Genomic DNA, 17,663 nt, shown 5'->3' with positions numbered 1-17,663 from the left:
TTTGTTTCTGAGAGCCTGGAGGCGGGCAGGGAGGGAATGCTGCAGGCTGGCTCAGAAGAATGTGTCATCAATTGTCTGAGTCTGGGGTGGTAAAAGTCACATGTCTTACCAACCTTTCCTTCCATGCTCAAGCCTTTTGTGTTTATCCTCTGTTTTCTTTTCTTTAATGCATGTCCTGTGGGGTTCCTTCCAAGTTTTTTTTTTAATTTCCTTTCCTGTCCCTCATTCAGCAGGGAGGGACTAATAAGTCAGACATGACTTAGAAATCTCTAGGCAAAGCACTTCCCAGTTCTGGGTGGAGAGACCTGGAAAATACCCTAATGATGGGGCATCTGAGAGCCTGGGGCCTCAGAATGCCAGGGACATGTGGCAGGGTGGGGCTTAGAGTTTTTTTTTTTTTTTTTTTTTTTTAAAGCAAGCAAACAAACACAAAAATGTATCATATTGCTTGCCACAGCCTTTCTTCTATTAGGCCCAGATTGCTTTCTAGCAGATGTGGATCCTGGGCCCCTAAATCATGTAATTTCCCATAGTGATAGGAACTTCCTCCTTTCTCTTCTTCCTCACTTTCCCTCTCTTTAGAGCTATATAGTCCTCACATCCTACGTCCTAGAGTCTGTTTCCATTTTTCACTAGGTGTGTATTCTATACCTACATTGAAGGCCCTTCCGACTCTTTAGCTCGATGTGTTTCCCTCCCTCTCTTTTCATTTACATGTCTCTCTATGCGTTTGACTTTCTCTCTGTGTGTCATTCCATGTCCCTACCTGCTTACCTCTCCATTCCCAAGAGACTGGTCGTTTGATCCTGACTTCTGCACCGTTTTCTACTCAAACTCTTGAAAATGGGCGTGGGACAGTGCTCTGACACCCTACACATTTCTTGGTCTCTGCACAGGAGAAGTCACACAAAGGCACTGGTTCCAAGTGTGCACAGAGAAGCAGCACTGTTTCCAAGTGACATGTCATCCGGGTGTCTGAGCCGTTTGTTTTCAGCTGAGTTTGTCCCCGTCCAGATGAAGACTTTCAGTCCCTCTAAGCGAAGTCCCCCCGAGAAGACTATCCCCCCGTTAATTATACCAGAGAGTGTACTGAACTTTCAGTGTTGTCGGTGCAGGACGACTTTCCTCTCCAAACACCTGGCCCCCTGATAAACTGTCACAGCGCGCTGGCCCAACGCGGGGCCTCCACGCGCTGCTCGGGGTCTGTTCTCAAGTTGTTGTGGGGACCCCGCCGTATGATGACAATTAGGAGCTGTTAGTGTGCAGATGAGTCCTGCGAGTGGCAGGTGGTGGGAACGGGCCTCAATTAACTAACAGGCACCAAATCCCTTCCTAATGAGGCTGGGCCACCCAGATGAGCCAGGAGGCATGTGTCAGTGACAGCAACAGAGGATTTGAACTGGAGGGGGAGAGGCTGGTCAACAGGTACCTGGCTCAGCCACAGAAACAACCCTTTCGGTCACGTGGCTCAGAAAGACAAACTGGCTTAGGCCAGCCAGGGACAGTGGAAGGGCGGGAGCAGGTGTGGGTAGCGCCTGGCAGACTCGGTTTTTGTACATGTCATCTCTCTGGGTGGCCCTCTGGGTCAGTTTACCTCCTTAGTGTGTTCAGGTGAAGAAGAGTTAGACCATCTTCCATGATAAGTGGTACGTGATATATGGCAGCCATGGAGTAAGGTAATGACTATCAGAACCGTAATAAAGCGTCATTGTCTAGAGTAGAATTTGAATTCCAAATCAGACACCGGAATAACACTGCAAGTGTCACGTTGGGTTTTGTGGTTAAGGGCTGGTTGCCATTTCCATTGCAAATCTTCCGAGGCTTTGTTGTGAATTCATCATCTGAACTGATATGGGATTGAAACTTGTCTGGCTCACTGTGAGCTTTTAAGAATTAAGAAAAAAGAAGAAACTTTAAGAACGCACGAAATGTTAGCAGGGCGGCATCACTGGAAGAATTCTCTGCTCCTGGGTTGCTCCAATCCCTCGTCTTACCCAGCTTGCAGGAAAGTTTTGAGACTTGCAGAAGCAAGAGCCACGGCCCTGGAGTGTGAATCTGCCCAGTTTTTCAAGAACTTGAAACAAATCGGGATCTCTTGCTAGCTGTGCATTCATCACTCTACTCTGCAAAGGAGGGGGCTGATAATACATGCATTTTCTGGGGTCCACAGCTTATGCCCTGGGGAGTCTCAAGATGGGCTTTGTGCTGTGCACAGTTCTCTAATCATGAAGCCGTATTCTGGTAGGGGGGTGGGGGGTGGAAGGTTAGAACTGTGTTTGCAAGTGGTTATTCTCAGTTCTTTCCTCCTCCCCTCATTCTTCTCTTGCAGCACAAAAAAATAGTGTTGAAAAATGTCCGACACCTTAGAAATGAGGCACGGAACTGGAATTGGGATTGTGGCTGCTCCTTTGTCCACACATGTGACAGCGTTTGGATAATACTGTGAACCATGTGTGCCAGGCTGCAGAGCTCAGAGACAATGGGTAACCCAAGAACCCACTGGGGACCACCACACATTTCTCTCCTACTGTCGTTTCTGATCCAAATAGTATTTAAGGGAACGTTTCTGTCCTTTCCCTAATTTTGTTGTTATAACAATATGTGTTTAAAAAGGATCCTCCTTTTAAAAGGAGGAATGGGCCAACCTTTGTACATCTAATCCGTTTTATCTTGACATGTTTGTAGCTTTGTGATTTGGAAAACTGAAATGTCTCTATTGAAATTCTGCAGCATAAATAGTGCCATTTGTTGTCATGATATGTGTCCTTAGATATTCTCTGAATCTTTTAGGGACAGTCCAAAAACACCAGTGACTATTGAGTTGTAAGACTAGAAGATGGTACAATTTCATTTTCTTTTTCCTCCCTCCTACCCGTCTTTCTTTCCTTTCTTCTCTCTCTTTTTTTTTTTTGGCAAGACCAGCTCCAAATCTACTTTAGGTCAAACACGTCTTTACTCTTCTGGAAGCTCTATAGGGAATTAAATCCATCTATCTTAGAGACATCTAATGTCTTCCAAACCCACACAGAAACTCTCCCTCAGTGAGTATGTAACTTCTCTCAGGCCCTGAGGCATCTATTATCTCATACCACCCTCGCAGCATCTGGGAGAGGGGCAAGGGACAGTCTGATGTGTACCTGCTTTATGGAAGAGAAAAGCAAGCCTCAGACAGGTTCAGCCATTTGCTTAAAGTTCATGGCACATTTTTAGAATCCTAATGTTTTCACTTGGATTCTGCCAGAAGCTGACTTGGAGACAAAGATACGAGGCAAACACTTTGTTTTGGAGATGACCCCAGAAAACATTGTAGAAGTGTGGGGAAGGGGAGGAAGACAATAAAAATGTGTTATTACTCTCGTAACCGCTGTGGGAAACCAGTATAACCCTTGGGGGGCTGCGGACACAGAAGTCCCCGGTCAGAGTTATTCCAATCACGGGGCAACCAGTCTTCACTGGCTGAAGCTGCTTCCGGGGGTATTAACGCTCCAGTACGTGCAGGCCAAGCGTGGCCTCCAGGCCAGAAAAGCCTTCAATTAAAGAAGTGATGTTTGGAGGGATCGTCAATGTCTAGGGGATATGGAGGGGACACTGCCAGCATCTGCTACACCTGAGTTCCAGATTCCTCACCTGGTTTTGTTTTGGTCCAGAGCTGGCGCTCTGCTTTTTCCATACCCTTTGGTATGCAAGGTTTGGGGACACAGGAGAGGCAGAGAAGGTGGGAGGGAGTAGGCTTCTGCAAATTTTCTTTTCTTTCCCTCTTCTTCCACCCCCCGCCCCCACCCACCACTCTGGTTCAAGCTGTTTTTTCTCAGTCTAGTTGTATAGGACATAGCTCCCTGGTCCATGCTGGTATTATGAGCCTTGCGCTCCCCCTGGGGCTGAGGTGGTCAGTCGCTTGTGGTTGATTGGCTGCCCATGGAGCACAGCAGCCTGTGGCAGCCCACAGCAGCTCATGCTAACCTCTGGCTGCTCACGGCAGCCCAGCTCCAGGGAAAGCCATTGTTCATAATCTTAGCTGTAGAGGGTGCAGCTCACTGGCCCATGTAGGAATCGAACCAGGACCTCTGCGTTAGGAGCACGGCACTCCAACCACCTGAGCCACCGGGCCGGCCCAAATTTTCTTAGTATGCTACACATCACTTAGGAAGAGAGATGTCATATCCAGCAGGTCTCAGAGTTTGAGTTTGATGAATGAATCAATCTAGTTCATTTTCAATACCCATGCTTGTGGACAGGACCAGTGGTGTGGCCTGCAGGATTTTTTTGTGTATTGTTAGTTAACTTTCCATATATGGATATATATAGTTAGACTCATGAATGTTAGCACTAGAAGAGAACTCAACAAATGGCCTGGCCTGAAAGAAGAGAAGGATGTCCCTTATCTTACCCATGATGCTGTGAGGACTAGGAAAGTCACCTGCTCCAGAGCCCATCACACATGCTGTGCATGGATGGCCCCAGGTCACATGTCCTCTTGTCCACATTCCCAGGCTCCTGACAGATAGAGCCACGGGGGAATTTCCAGCCAAATTCCCCCTCTTTAGCTTTGCCTTCTCTCTTTAGCTTTGCCTTCTCTACATCTTAGGTTCTAGTTAGCTCCCTTTTCTTGCCTTCTGATCCCCTAACTGGTCTAGAGCTCAATAATCAAAGACTTCCAACCTAACAGTTCCTTCCAGCTAGTGGGTGTGAAAAAGGGTTAACAACGGGCTCTCCAGGTCAGGGTGGAGAGAACCTTGACTTTTAGCATTTACCTCTTTCCAGTCTGTAAATACTCCCAGCATGGCTTTCTTTGAGTCTCCAACAGAATGTCACTAAACACTGAGCTGGGAAGAGATACTCACAATTGGCACCAGTACATGCTACTCTGCATCCCAGCATCTCCAGTTCCCAAAGCCTCCCGAGCTCCAAGGCTACACAGCCCAGGAGCTGAAATGCCTTCCGAATTGGTAAACCTCTCACCCCAAACACCTACATCCCCAAAGTCCCCCAACCCCCAAATCTACTTCCCTGCAACCTCATCCTCCCTAGTCCTCCATCCCCTCTAGATGGGGGCTTGGTCACTTCAAAGTGTCCACTTACAACAGCTGTCCCGGAGCCAGGGGAAGAGATGAAGGGGTCTTCCACCTCCTTCTCACCATGTGGCGACTGACCCACGGGTCTGCAGGTCAGGTTTGTCTTTCAGATATTAGGTGTGTGCAGGGGCACCTAGACCTCCCTCCAAATCTTTCTGCAAGATACATCTTTGTTCACTGGGACAACATTGCTACGGGGGTAGGAGGTAAGGCTGACACTGCTTGTATCTGGAACTTAACTATACTGGCTCCTTTACAGCCAGTCCCGTGCTCAGGACACCTCCTCGGGGAAGCCTTCTGTGACTTTCCCCAGTGTAGTTCTTTGTTGTTGCTGTCACAGACCTGTGATCTTTTCCACCAGAGCCCTTTGCTCATTCTTTGATGTGATTATTTTGTTGAGGGAAAAGTCTGTGTCTATTTGGGCTTACTGTGGTGTCACCAGTGCCTGGCACATAGTATCAATGAATATTTATGCAATGAATGAAAGAACGCCCGAACAAAATGAACGAAAGACATGGGGTGCTGCTGCTCTTGGGGAACCACAGTTCTCACCCACAGATGCACAGGAGATTCATCAGGGGTGCTTTTCCAAATGGGCTATTCCCAACTTGAGGTCCAGAGAGCACCCAAAGGATGGGCTCTGGATGGGGTGCCATGAGCTCCCTAACTCCCTGAGGTTGGAGGCAAAACCATGTGCCTGAGTGTGCACTCACACACACGTGGGCACTATTCTGGGGAGAAGGTTCATTTTTGTTAGATTCTCTGCAACCTCACCGTCCCAAGTCCTTCATCTCTCAGCGAGATCAGTGACCAGCAGAAAGTCCAGTGCAGAGAATTCTACCCTATAAGCAATCATCTTTCGATGTCTATAATTCCAGGGGCTCTAAAGATGAGGCATAATAACGGTGATGGCATTTACCGAGCGCTTACTGTATGCCAGGCATTCTAAGAGCTGTAGGTGTATTACCTCTGTATTAATGCCATTTTGCAGATGGACCCTGTGAGGACCTTCTGACTGGAAGTTCAAACTCTTAACCAGTATACAGAGAGCCTTCCACAGAAGAGCCTCAAAACACACAATGCTGGTCCCCAAAAGTCACACAACCACCTGGAACGGGACAACAGCTTGCCACCTAAATACTAATCCCCTTTAATCAACTGCACTGCCCCAAATAAACAGGAAAAGGAACTTGCCAAAAGGACCCATGGGTCTGAGGTTATCCGTTCTGAGAACATCAGTGCCGGGGTTATCTGTGAACCTGGAATTTGGGAGGAATGTCTCCCACTGTGGCACTCAGATGCTCCTCTGCAAAAGATCCTGCTTTGCAGGGAAGCGTCCAGTGCTATACAGCCCCCTCCTTTCCTGGAAGGCGCCATCTGAACTGTTCCTTCTGCACTGGCAGGATGTGAGTCTCAGACGACCCCTGGTCCACATTCCAGCCCAGCTCCAGCCGCTGTGGTTACCGCCTCTCTCTCTCTCTTTTCCCAACACCTCCAGTGTTTTCTCTCCTCCCCTCTTTTCTCCCCATCCTGATTTCTCCCCTGGCTTGGACCCAGCTTCCACTCATTCTTTGGAGTGGAGAACCCGGGCCCCTCACCAAGCAAACCTCCTACCCTTGCACTTCAGATGGATTCCATCTCCTGCTCTTTTTTTGTGTTTCTCTGATTGCAGCAGGCAGTCCCTTCGAAGTCCTCGTTGGAAAGACGTGGGTATAAAAGCATCAACGAATAAACGAGAATAATCTCCAGAGGATGCCAAGACTCTGAGCTCTGTCCTGTCGTTTATGCCTCTGTGGCCACCTTTGCTCTTGCTCTGGGTTTCCTTGGGCCTCTGTAGCTCCAAAATTCCAGAGGACGTTTCCCATTCACCCCACTTCCGGCAGCTAGAAAGCATCCCTCAAAAGGTGTGGGATATGGGGCACTTTCTGATAACGTTGCTCAAGCTATGCCTTCAGGAAACCAACATGTACTCAGTCCGACAGTTGATCAATAAACATTGAGCAGCTAGTAGGTTCCAGGCACTGCGACAGTTGTCAGGACTACAGGGGACTCTAAGTCCTTCCAGTCTGGTTGGGGAAATAACTCCCTCTTGCGCTGACTCTTCCACTGAGCCTGGTGAAGTCCGTGCATGTTAGCGACACCCAGAACTTGCCTCGTTGCTTGCTCCTGACACTTGCCAGTCGAGGTAACATGAGCAAGTCTCCTCATCTCTCTGAACCCAGCTTTCTCATCTACGCAGCGAGGGGCTGAGAACTTACCTCAGAGGGAACGGCCCCCATGCACGCAAAGCTCCTGTCACAGGGTGGGTGACTCGGGATGATTAGTGCAGGATGACTAGTGCCTGCGAGTCTCTGCTCTCCGCCCGTGTCCGTTTCACGCCTTCAGGAACCCAGTGCTTCACAGACTTCACCTGTCTCCCCACTTCCTTCTTCTCTTGACGTAGCCATGAGGGGGTCATTCACACATCCCGGGTGCTCCTCGATTTGAATGGAATCTGAAATATCTTCCTACCCTCTTCTTTCTCTTTCAAACAGCTTTGGTGTCCGGTGATCCAATCCCGTTCCCTGGGCTCCTGGGACACAAAGGCCCTATTCCCAGGGAGGGTGGGTATGGAGACGTCTTGTAGTTTGTCGTCTCTCAGGTGTGACGTGCAGCCACACACCAGGGAGCCATACACAACCCCTGCCGAGCAGCCCATGGAAATAGATGCCGAGGGACAGCGACCAGCAGGGGGATGCTGTCCACACCTCTCTGACCGTCCAGAAGGGCAGTGTCCCTGGGACCTTCAGAGTCTAGTCCTCAGGCACCTGAGTCCTCCAAGCTCTTTCCCAGTGACAGTGACCAACACTGACTGTGGGATAACCCTTCCTATTTGAAGCCATCAACTGAGGTGCATTTCAGCAACTTCTCCCCCGACACCTACCATTAAAAAACAAAACGAAACTAAAAACCCCCGGAGCCACTAACTATTATGGCAACTCTCTCTGGGTCACAGACACGTTTTCAGTGCCCATTGTAATCCTGCTTCTACCCTCTTCCTCCTCTCCCTCTTTCTTCATTCCAGGGCACTCTCCACGTTTCCCCCGTCACTCTTAGGTTGTGGATTGCCAAACTTCCAAGAGCTTTCCAAGGGCCAGGGTGGAAGCCAAGAAAAAGGCAGTTAATACAGAACCCAGATATCAAATGTCTCTGCCATCACATGGAGGGGCCACAGGGGAGAAGGTGGGAGCCTGCCGGATGCAGGTCACAGTGTGGGTGACTCAGGATGATGAGTGCTCGTGAGCAGAGGTGCATATGCGTGTGAAGGGCTTGTCTGTGGTTTCGTATACTCTCTCCCACTGCTTTCTGCTGGGGGGTGTGCACCTTCCCAGCACTGAGAGGAAGGCCCTGGATCTGCCAACAACTGCATGGAGAGTGGTGGCATCCACACTTGTTCTCACGTGGAAAGAAAGTGTGGCTCTCATTTAGACTAACTTAGGGGTAGAACAGTGCAGTGTCAAGTGAAAATAACATCTAGACCTGAGTAGGGGCAAATGGAGGATAATCTGGGCAAACAAAGGTCTCCAGGTTCCTCTGCCAAGAACACAGGGCACAGCCCTCAGATCTCAGAGCACAGTGGTCTCCCTGAGGTGTGGGCCCCATGTCCGGCTCACGTCTAAAAGGTGTTTTGTTGTCTTCTTGGAGACACCCCACAGTGTCCCAGTGACAATTTCCACATGAGTTCCCAGCCTGGCAGGCCTGTGACGGGGCAGGCAAGGGCAATCATAGCCCCCTCCCTTACTGTTAAAACACGGCAGCTGTAGAGCTAGGCACTTCCTCTGTTCTGTGCTGTCTGATGAAGCTTCTGGACCACGCCTCAGAATCATGTTTTTAAATACATAAAATACTCAGGATTGCAGAGGAAACCAATTATATTGAAATATAGTGATGAAAATAGTTTTAAAGAACAGATCTGTAATATATAATTGTTTCTTTAACCAGCACACATTAAGATCTGGCGGCAAGTGTAGTGTGTATGTGACTTTGAAGTAGTGATGTGTAGACAAAATTTCAAGATCTCTCCAACAACTGTAACATGTATCAGCAACTTTGCTTGGGGACAAATACTACTACGGTTTGTGCCTTACATTTGTCAACACATTCAAAATTTTAGTTAGAGGTTAGTGATGATGAAGATGTAATTTCCCCCATCCAAGTTCATGGAGCCCAGGGTAAGCATACCTGTTGTACACCTAGGAAGCCTGTTATTGGGCTGAATTGTGTCCTTCTCCCCAAATTCATTCATTGAAGTCCTAAACCCCTGTACCTCAGAATGCGAGCTTATTTGGAGGTAGGGTTGTTGCAGATGTAATTAGTTAAGAAGAGGTCATACTGGAGTAGAATGGCCCCTAATCCAAAATTCCTAGCGTCCTTATCAAAAGGGGAAATTTGAACAGAGAGACACACCTGTAAGGAGGAAATCATGTGACGATGGAGACAGATCAGGGTGATGCTTCCAGAAGCTAAGGAACGCCAAAGGTAGCTAACAAACCACCAGAATCTAGGAGAGAGGCCTGGAAGAGATCCATCCTCATAGACTCAGAAGGAACCACCCCTGCTGACCTATTGATCTCAGACATCCAGCCTCTAGACTTCTGAGACACTACACAATACCCAATTGTTGTGTAAGCCACCCATTCTATGGTGTTTTGTTACAGCAGCCCTAGCAAAGTCATACAGCGCCCTGGGGTGCAAGGGACCAAGGTTCCAGCTCTAGAGTCACAAGAGCTGGGTTCAAATCCTATACCCACCATTTGCCGGCTGTTTGAGTCCGGGAAAGTCTCACATCTCTGGGTCTCAGTTTCCCTGTTACAGAACGGAGACAGACCTATCTCACAGGGTTGCAGGGAGGCAGGAATGTGTGGCAGAGTGCTCTGCAAGCAGTGAAAGCACTATGTGTGTGCCCCTTGCTCTGAATCACCAAGGAGAGTTTTCTCCTTAAGTTTTGAGGAAGACTGAAAATTGAATCAATCTTTTTAAATGCACTGCCCCCAAATTTCCTGCCAAAGACATTTGGGTTCATCACCGATATCTTCTTTCCTTTCACCCCAAACCTCTCCTAAAGGTGCACAATGGATTCCTAGGAAGACCACATTGACCACAATTTTGAAACCACATTTGTAAGGGAGCTGTAACATTCTTGGCACCAAAACAGAGACTTGTGCTTAATTGCTGGGCTCAGGCACGGTTTTGACAGTTACAATACCTGGTTCAACATTGCTGCTAGCCAAAAGTCACCCGCTAAACATGTTTTCTTAAACAGTGACTGATAAGTTGTTATCTTCCAGCTTCTCCTGCTAATTAGACATCATGAGTCAAAGTTAATTTGGTGGAAAACATTTCTCAACGTAATGACATTTATGGGCAATTAGGCACGTGTGGAAGGGAACACACATTTACATTTCAGCCTATTTTTTTTTCCCCTAGGGTTTAACAAGAATTTTCTCTTTCCCGGTTGGCGATTTCTCATTCTCTGAGGAATATGTTCGATACAGACACCACGGGCTTCCTTGTTATGCTAGAAACCAGGGGTTGTTTGCACGAAGCAAGCTACCACACAGTAATGAGGTGCAGACGGAGATAAAATTAGACCCAGTGAAGGCTTTTGTGTTGTTTAGACCTGTGTCTCGTGGCAAGAAGTCCTGAGCTTCCCGCTCCGTGAAAACCATGCGCGCAGGCTCGTATCCCTGATAAATGAGTGCCAAGCACACACTTCTCAGCCTGTCATCAGGAATGGATTCTATTTTGATGTTAACCCGTTTGCAAAACAGCTAACCATGGAAAAAAATAGCACTCCTGGATTTCAGGATTGCGAGCTTTGTTACGGGTGTTTTTGTTTGTTGGTTTTGCTCAGCACAACATTCTCAATGGGTCATTTTGCCATAATGAATGGTCACGTCCCCTTGCCCGCACCCATTGAGTGGGAATCCAGTTTGGGCTGTAGCTGAGAAACAAAGGTATGGGCACCTGGACACTTCAGTCCTGGCTCAGCTCCTGGATGAACATTGTGCCCACCTACAGCTGCCGGCATCCACTTTCACCTGACGTCTGTCTTCTCTCCAGGAAATGCTTTACTTGAACTCACATGAACGTGCTAGTTCTTTTCCTTTGGGACTGTCATATTTATGTGTTACACACACACACACACACACACACACACACACACACACAGACACACACACACAACTAGTGGTGATTCCTCCCCTTACTGCCACAGGCAGAATGGTTTATAGGCTTAGAGAACTAATATTGAAGTAAAGTGCTCCAGTCCAGTACCAAAGCAATTTGATGGGCTAAGATGCTGAGCAGGGACTTCTTCCAATTAACCAAATCCCTAACCCAGAAGCCAAGTGTCTTCCACAGGATTCCAGGAATTCACAGTTCAGTAAAACCCGGATTATGAGATACCTCTGGGGCCTCAAGATTTGCAAACTTCTCATATTCCACTTAAATATTTAAAACATTTTATTTTTTTATGTACAATACACATATACGTTATATATAATATAATTATATATACATAATATACACATATATAATAACTTTACAGGTGAAGAGACACTTTTTTTTTTTAAATTGTGGTTATTATATATACAATTTAAAAAATCATATTCTGGGTGGTTGAAGGGTAGAATAAAACTTTACATAACAACCAATAGTGAATAATTTGGAGGATGCTTATTTTATACTTTAGGTGTTATTAATTGATGTTTCCTAAGGTAAAACAATGAAACTTTCTAAAATATTATAGTAATAATGTTTTACTATATTACAAAATATAACATTTAAATATATTATATATTACATATAAAATATAATATATATTTTAATATATTTTAATACATAGATTTTATATAGTATATATGTAAGCTATGAATGATATGTAAATATTAAAATAAGACAGATGAACAAAATAAAATAATGATCAAGTTAAAGCTCCTGAAGTCAGCAAATAATGCTCTCTTTTAATAGAACTTCCCAGGAGATAAATATAATTTTCTGATGGTCTGCACTGCTTTGGACTACAGTTCAATTAGACCCAAATGTCCCACAAGCCAATGCAATGATGAGATCTGCCCCGCCTCAGGGGACACGTCCTCCCAGAAACCCTGGGGCAGTTCTTGGTGGGCAGCTGCAGACGGTTAATTGTGAGACTGTGGAGTGGCGTGATGGTGGGCCTGGCCTCTAGGTGCCCATTGGAGCAACTGCAGGGAACTGCTGGAAAAATGACTCTTCATGGAGAATGTCCTGATGTGGTGTCTCATCTAGACTGCCAGGTGCTTGGTTACACCCTTGCTGGCTGTGTGGTTACTCACCCTGTCGCTTTCCTCATCTGTAAAAAGAAGATACTACTCAGACGTAGTGTTGTGGTCATGGAGGTTAAATGAGCTTGTATATGTGAGCTGCTTCCAGTAGCAGCCGTCATAGCAGCAGTAGTTATAGTAATAATAGTATTGGCTAACCCTAACAGTGGTGCTAACCGTTACTCTTATTAGTAGTGTGCAGCGATCACACATCACTGCCTTGATCTTCCTTCTCCTGCCTGTAAAATGGAGATAATGATACCTACCCTACAAGGATATTGGAAGAATCGGCAAGACTGTGCGTACTGTAGGTTGTGACGTGCTGAGCGTGGACATGTTGGGAGCAGGTGGTCGAGAGACAAGCACGGCTCTGGCTTGGGTTTCTCCTGTGGACTTGGGAGCTGACTGCAGCCTCCACCTGGACATTGCCCCTGGACCACATGCCGCTCTCCTGGCCTTTCCCACTCGGCTTCCCCATCATAACATGCTTAACTGGTGTCCTGCTCTGCAGGGTCCTGCTTCCTGCTAGGTGACAGCAAGATAATCCAGATGCACACTCCTTCATAACGGGGATTTGGGTAGGAATGGATTCTCCTTCTAGGTTAATATCTGTACTTCTACAGAAGGGCCTTCTGGAGATGATGCTTTTTCCAGAGAAATGACTCTATTGGATGAGTTTGTACGCAGCAGGAGGGACCCTTGTAATGCAGTCAGACAGTTCCTCTGTCAGCAGCCCCCTGTATACCTCTACACAAAACTCTGGCCAAACTCTTCCAAAACACGCATCCCTCCACTCCATTCCCCATTCTACAACACTCAGAAAGCTTTTCCTGAAAGAGAAAAGATATATCTCTTAATGAATTCATCAATTCATCCATTATTTCCTGAGTGCCTTATAAAACCAAAATGATAATTGTCATTTATTAAGCACCTACTATGTACCAAACCTTGTACTTGATGCTTTATGTATATTATTTCATTTAGTTTCACAACCACCCTCTCCCTTACCTTACCGATGAGACAAGTTTTTTTGTGTGTGTTTTTTTAATTGTGGTAAAATACACAAAACAACATGTACCATCTTGCCCATTTTTAAGAGTACACATCTTTGGTGTTAAAGTACATTTACACTGTTGTGTGTTCCATCCACAGAACTCTTTTCATCTTGCAAAACTGAGACTCTATACCCATTAAACAATAACTCCCTATTCTCCCTTCCCCCTAGCCCCTGGCAACCACTATGGTACTTTTTGTCTCTATGGATTTGACTACTCTAGATGCCTCATATAAGTGAAATCATGCAGTATTTGTCCTTTTGTGTATGTCTTATTTCACTTTGCATAATTTTCCTTAACGTGCAGCATTGTCAGAATTTCCTTCCTTTTTAAGGCTGAATATCATTCCACTATATGGATAGATCGCAATTTGTTTATCCATTCGATGGACACTTGAGTAACTTCCACCTTTTGGCTACTGCAAATAATGCCACTATGAACATGGGTGTACAGATATCTCTTCGAATCCTCGCTTTCAATTCTTTTGGATACATACGCAGAAGTAAGATTGCTAGATCATATGGTAATCCCATGCTAGACCGTATGGTAACACTATTAAACAAAATAGGAACCCTTGAGCTTCTACTGATATAAATAAACAGATAAATAAGTAAATGGAAGAAGTAAAACCTTTTCCTTAAAGTTAAAGCCTTTTCCTTAAAGAAGAAATGATAGAATTAGAAAATCATCAATTTGCAACAATCATAGCAATTACGAATCCAAGCAAGAAACATCAATGGATGTTAAAAATAGAGTGAAAGTTTGGTGAGGGATGGGCTTTTTCAGTTTCAAAGTACCTCCCCCAGTGTAGCTTATTAATTACATAGGGAGGAAAGTAACTTTACAGTGGAGACACATGGGAAACATCACCTTAACCATATGATTTACATTAAAATCAAATTAAATTTGACGGGGGTAAATGAAAGTCATGTAACACTTGGCCAAATGCAATGAGAAGAATCCAGCCTCACTTCTGAATTTAATAATGAGGAATCATCTGAAAAAACCCACACAAAGGAATAGTCTACAAAATAATTGGCCTGTAATTCTCAAACATGTCAAGGTCATGAAAAACAGAAACTGTTCCAGATTGAAGGAAACTCAAGAGATGTGACAACTAAGAGTGATCAGTAATCCTGGATGGGTCTTTTTGCTATAAACGGCATTATTGAAACAACTGGAGAGACTTGAATGGCGTTTGAGGATTCGATGGGTGTATGTATCCATGTTAATTCCCTCATTTTGAGGGTTGCATTTTGATTATGACAGAGAACGTCTTGGTTTGTAGGAAATACACACTGAAGTATTTTAGGGTGATGGGGCATGATGTCAGGAACTTATTCTCAAATAAATTAGGAAAGAAAATTCTTTGTACTATGCTTCCAGCTTTTCTATAATTTTGAAATTATTTTAAAATAAAAGGGAAAACATTTTTAAAAGTCTACAAGTTAACATGCAACATCAGAATCTGCACTTTCCTCAATAATAAATAAAGGACCAATCAGAGGCACATCCTTTAGAGAATGGGATAACCCTGAGCTGGCCTGCTAGTGTTCCAGCCTGGCATTGAAGGATAACCCTCCTTTGCTTTGTTACCCAGCATTGGACACATTTTCACAACAGGGGGTGAAATTTTCTATTCTCCCGCAGAAGTAGATGACCATATATTGTTGCCCAAGAGACTAGAACTGAAACTATGTCTATGCCTGTTGGATAAGCAGGACCAGGTGAACTGGAGAAGCCACACCCAGACCTCCACCTACTTGCAGACTGTGTGTGTTGGAAAATACCACTCATTAGACAACAAACAAGAAGACTGCTTGAATAAGAAATGTCACTCCTCTCCCAATCAGGACACTGGACCCACTACTGGGGTTATCATTTATTTGCAAAAGTAGGGGGGAAGCTGGCAGAAGAGGGGCAGAAGTGACTGTTACAAAAGGTTTTTGGAGGCAGGCAGAGGAAAGCAGACTTGATGGAGCAAACGTGGGAAGTCACTGCTGACTCCTGAAGAGGGTTCAATATCTACATATTAACAATGACTTGAGGTGGGATTAAAAAGTCTGACTCAGGGCTGGCCCAGTGGCTCAGGCGGTTAGAGCTCCATGCTCTTAACTCCAAAGGCTGCCGGTTTGATTCCCATATGGGCCAGTGGGCTCTCAACCACAAGGTTGCCAGTTCAATTCCTCGAGTACCGCAAGGGATGGTGGGCTGCACCCCCTGCAACTAGCAACGGCAAGTGGACCTGGAGCTGAGCTGCGCCCTCCACAACTAAGATTGAAAGGACAACAACTTGACTTGGAAAAATGTCCTGGAAGTACACACTGTTCCCCAATAAAGTCCTGTTCCCCTTCCCCAATAAAATCTTTAAAAAAAAAAATAAGTTAATATTTAAAAAAAAGAAAAGTCTGACTCAGAGCCGTCAGCTAGGCTATCCCTATATTTCCAAGGATGGGGTGGCATAGTGGGCATTATAAAATTCTTTTTTTTAAAAGATTTTATTGGGGAACAGGACTTTTATTGGGGAACAGTGTGTACTTCTAGGACTTTTTTCCAAGTCAAGTTGTCCTTTTTTAGTTAGGAGCACCAAGCTCCAACCGCGTGAGCCACTGGGCCGGTCCATAAAATTCTTTTGATTAAACACACACAGATTCAGAAATAATTAATGCATTTGGTTTGTTGTGAGAATTAGATGAATTAACAAACGGAAAACCATAGCATGGTGCCAGGAACAATAAATGTTAGCCAAGCAAGCATACAAGCCCTGCAACAAGAGCTGGGCATATGAGAAGTAGCTCCCTCAAAATGCCTAAAAACCCTCCTTAACCACATTAGCTAAAATCCTGAGTGTGAAAGCATGGCTTTGGCTACCCTTCTCCATCAACCCTGGTATCATGACCTCTTTATTTTATTCGAGGTGGCACTTTCCCTCTAAGGAATTCCAGGTAACTTTAAATTACCCAGGGGGAACAAATCCTCACCAGCCAGAAAGCAAAATAACTCCTCAACCAAAATAAACTCTCTCCACCGCTCTGTCTCCCTGTGGGCCAACCCCCTCATCTAAAATAACCCAGGCCGGCTTTCCCCCGCGCCTGCCCAGCTGCTGCCTTTGCCAGCCGTCCAGTCTCTCCTGTGATCAGTTGACCCGTTACAGTTTTGCTGATGAACCTTGTGCACTTATACCTGCAGGGTTCCTTTGGAGAACTTCGGCAAGGTGCCACGCTCTCTTTGGTTTTTAATGACTACCTTCTGACATCAACCACGTAGAGTTCCAACCCGTCCTACTCGCAGGAAACACGGATTCTCCTGCCACGATGTCTGATAGTGATGAAGGCGTCTTGACGCTTGGATCTGCTATGATCACACGGTGTGTTTGTGGTTATTAGTCTCCTGGGAGAAGCAGCTCCCCTGATGATAAAACTCTCGCAGATAAATCTGACTTTGCTGAGACCAGAGTTCAAGACAGAGGGTTAGTCAGGAGCCTTGAGCTGGGATTTCAAAAGCTGCTGCTATTCCCGCTGTGCTCAAAATTCTATAAATAGAAATGGAATAAGTACCTCAATTTCCCGGTTGCCAAGAGTCTGGGGAGGAGCCCTAGAGCCGTCTAGATTTACAACGTACTGGCCAGTAAGGGGCGCTGTTGATTGAGAGACTGTGGCTGGAAGACGCAGAAGAGAAGTGACCAGCTGATGTCCTGCGACCCTTAGACGCTTCTCTCTTTAGGGGGGCGATCTCATTCGAGCTGTAAAACTAAAACAAGTGACTTCAACTTAATCAGTCTTATTGCCGTGCAGTCTCAGAACAGACTCCCACCCCCACGGCATTTTTCCTGCCAAGTCCTTCCTGCACGTTCCCCTCCCCTGGTCCAGCCACCTCTCCCTCCGCAATGGCGTAGAGGGATCCAGACCGCCCAGACCGGCTGGCTGTGATCCCTGCCTGCCATAAACTTCAGCCTCCTTGTTCCACTTCGCTTTTCCACTGCCTTTACGTGTTTGTGTGTGTGTGTGTGTGTGTGTGTGTGTGTGTGTGTGTGTGTGTCTTTTTCTTAACTCGGAGAACCATCACGGGGCAATCCGGTCCTTTCTTGCACTCACTGTCACTAGTCCCCTGTCCTGGAATCTACCCAGCACTTGGCTTGATGGACTACTAAAGCTGGTCTCAAGTTCTCAAATGGGGGTGGGGGGTGTGGGGGG

The sequence above is a fragment of the Rhinolophus ferrumequinum genome, chromosome 2 (assembly GCF_004115265.2).
Source record: "Rhinolophus ferrumequinum isolate MPI-CBG mRhiFer1 chromosome 2, mRhiFer1_v1.p, whole genome shotgun sequence".
Classification (NCBI taxonomy): domain Eukaryota; kingdom Metazoa; phylum Chordata; class Mammalia; order Chiroptera; family Rhinolophidae; genus Rhinolophus; species Rhinolophus ferrumequinum.
This window is presented reverse-complemented; position numbering follows the sequence as displayed.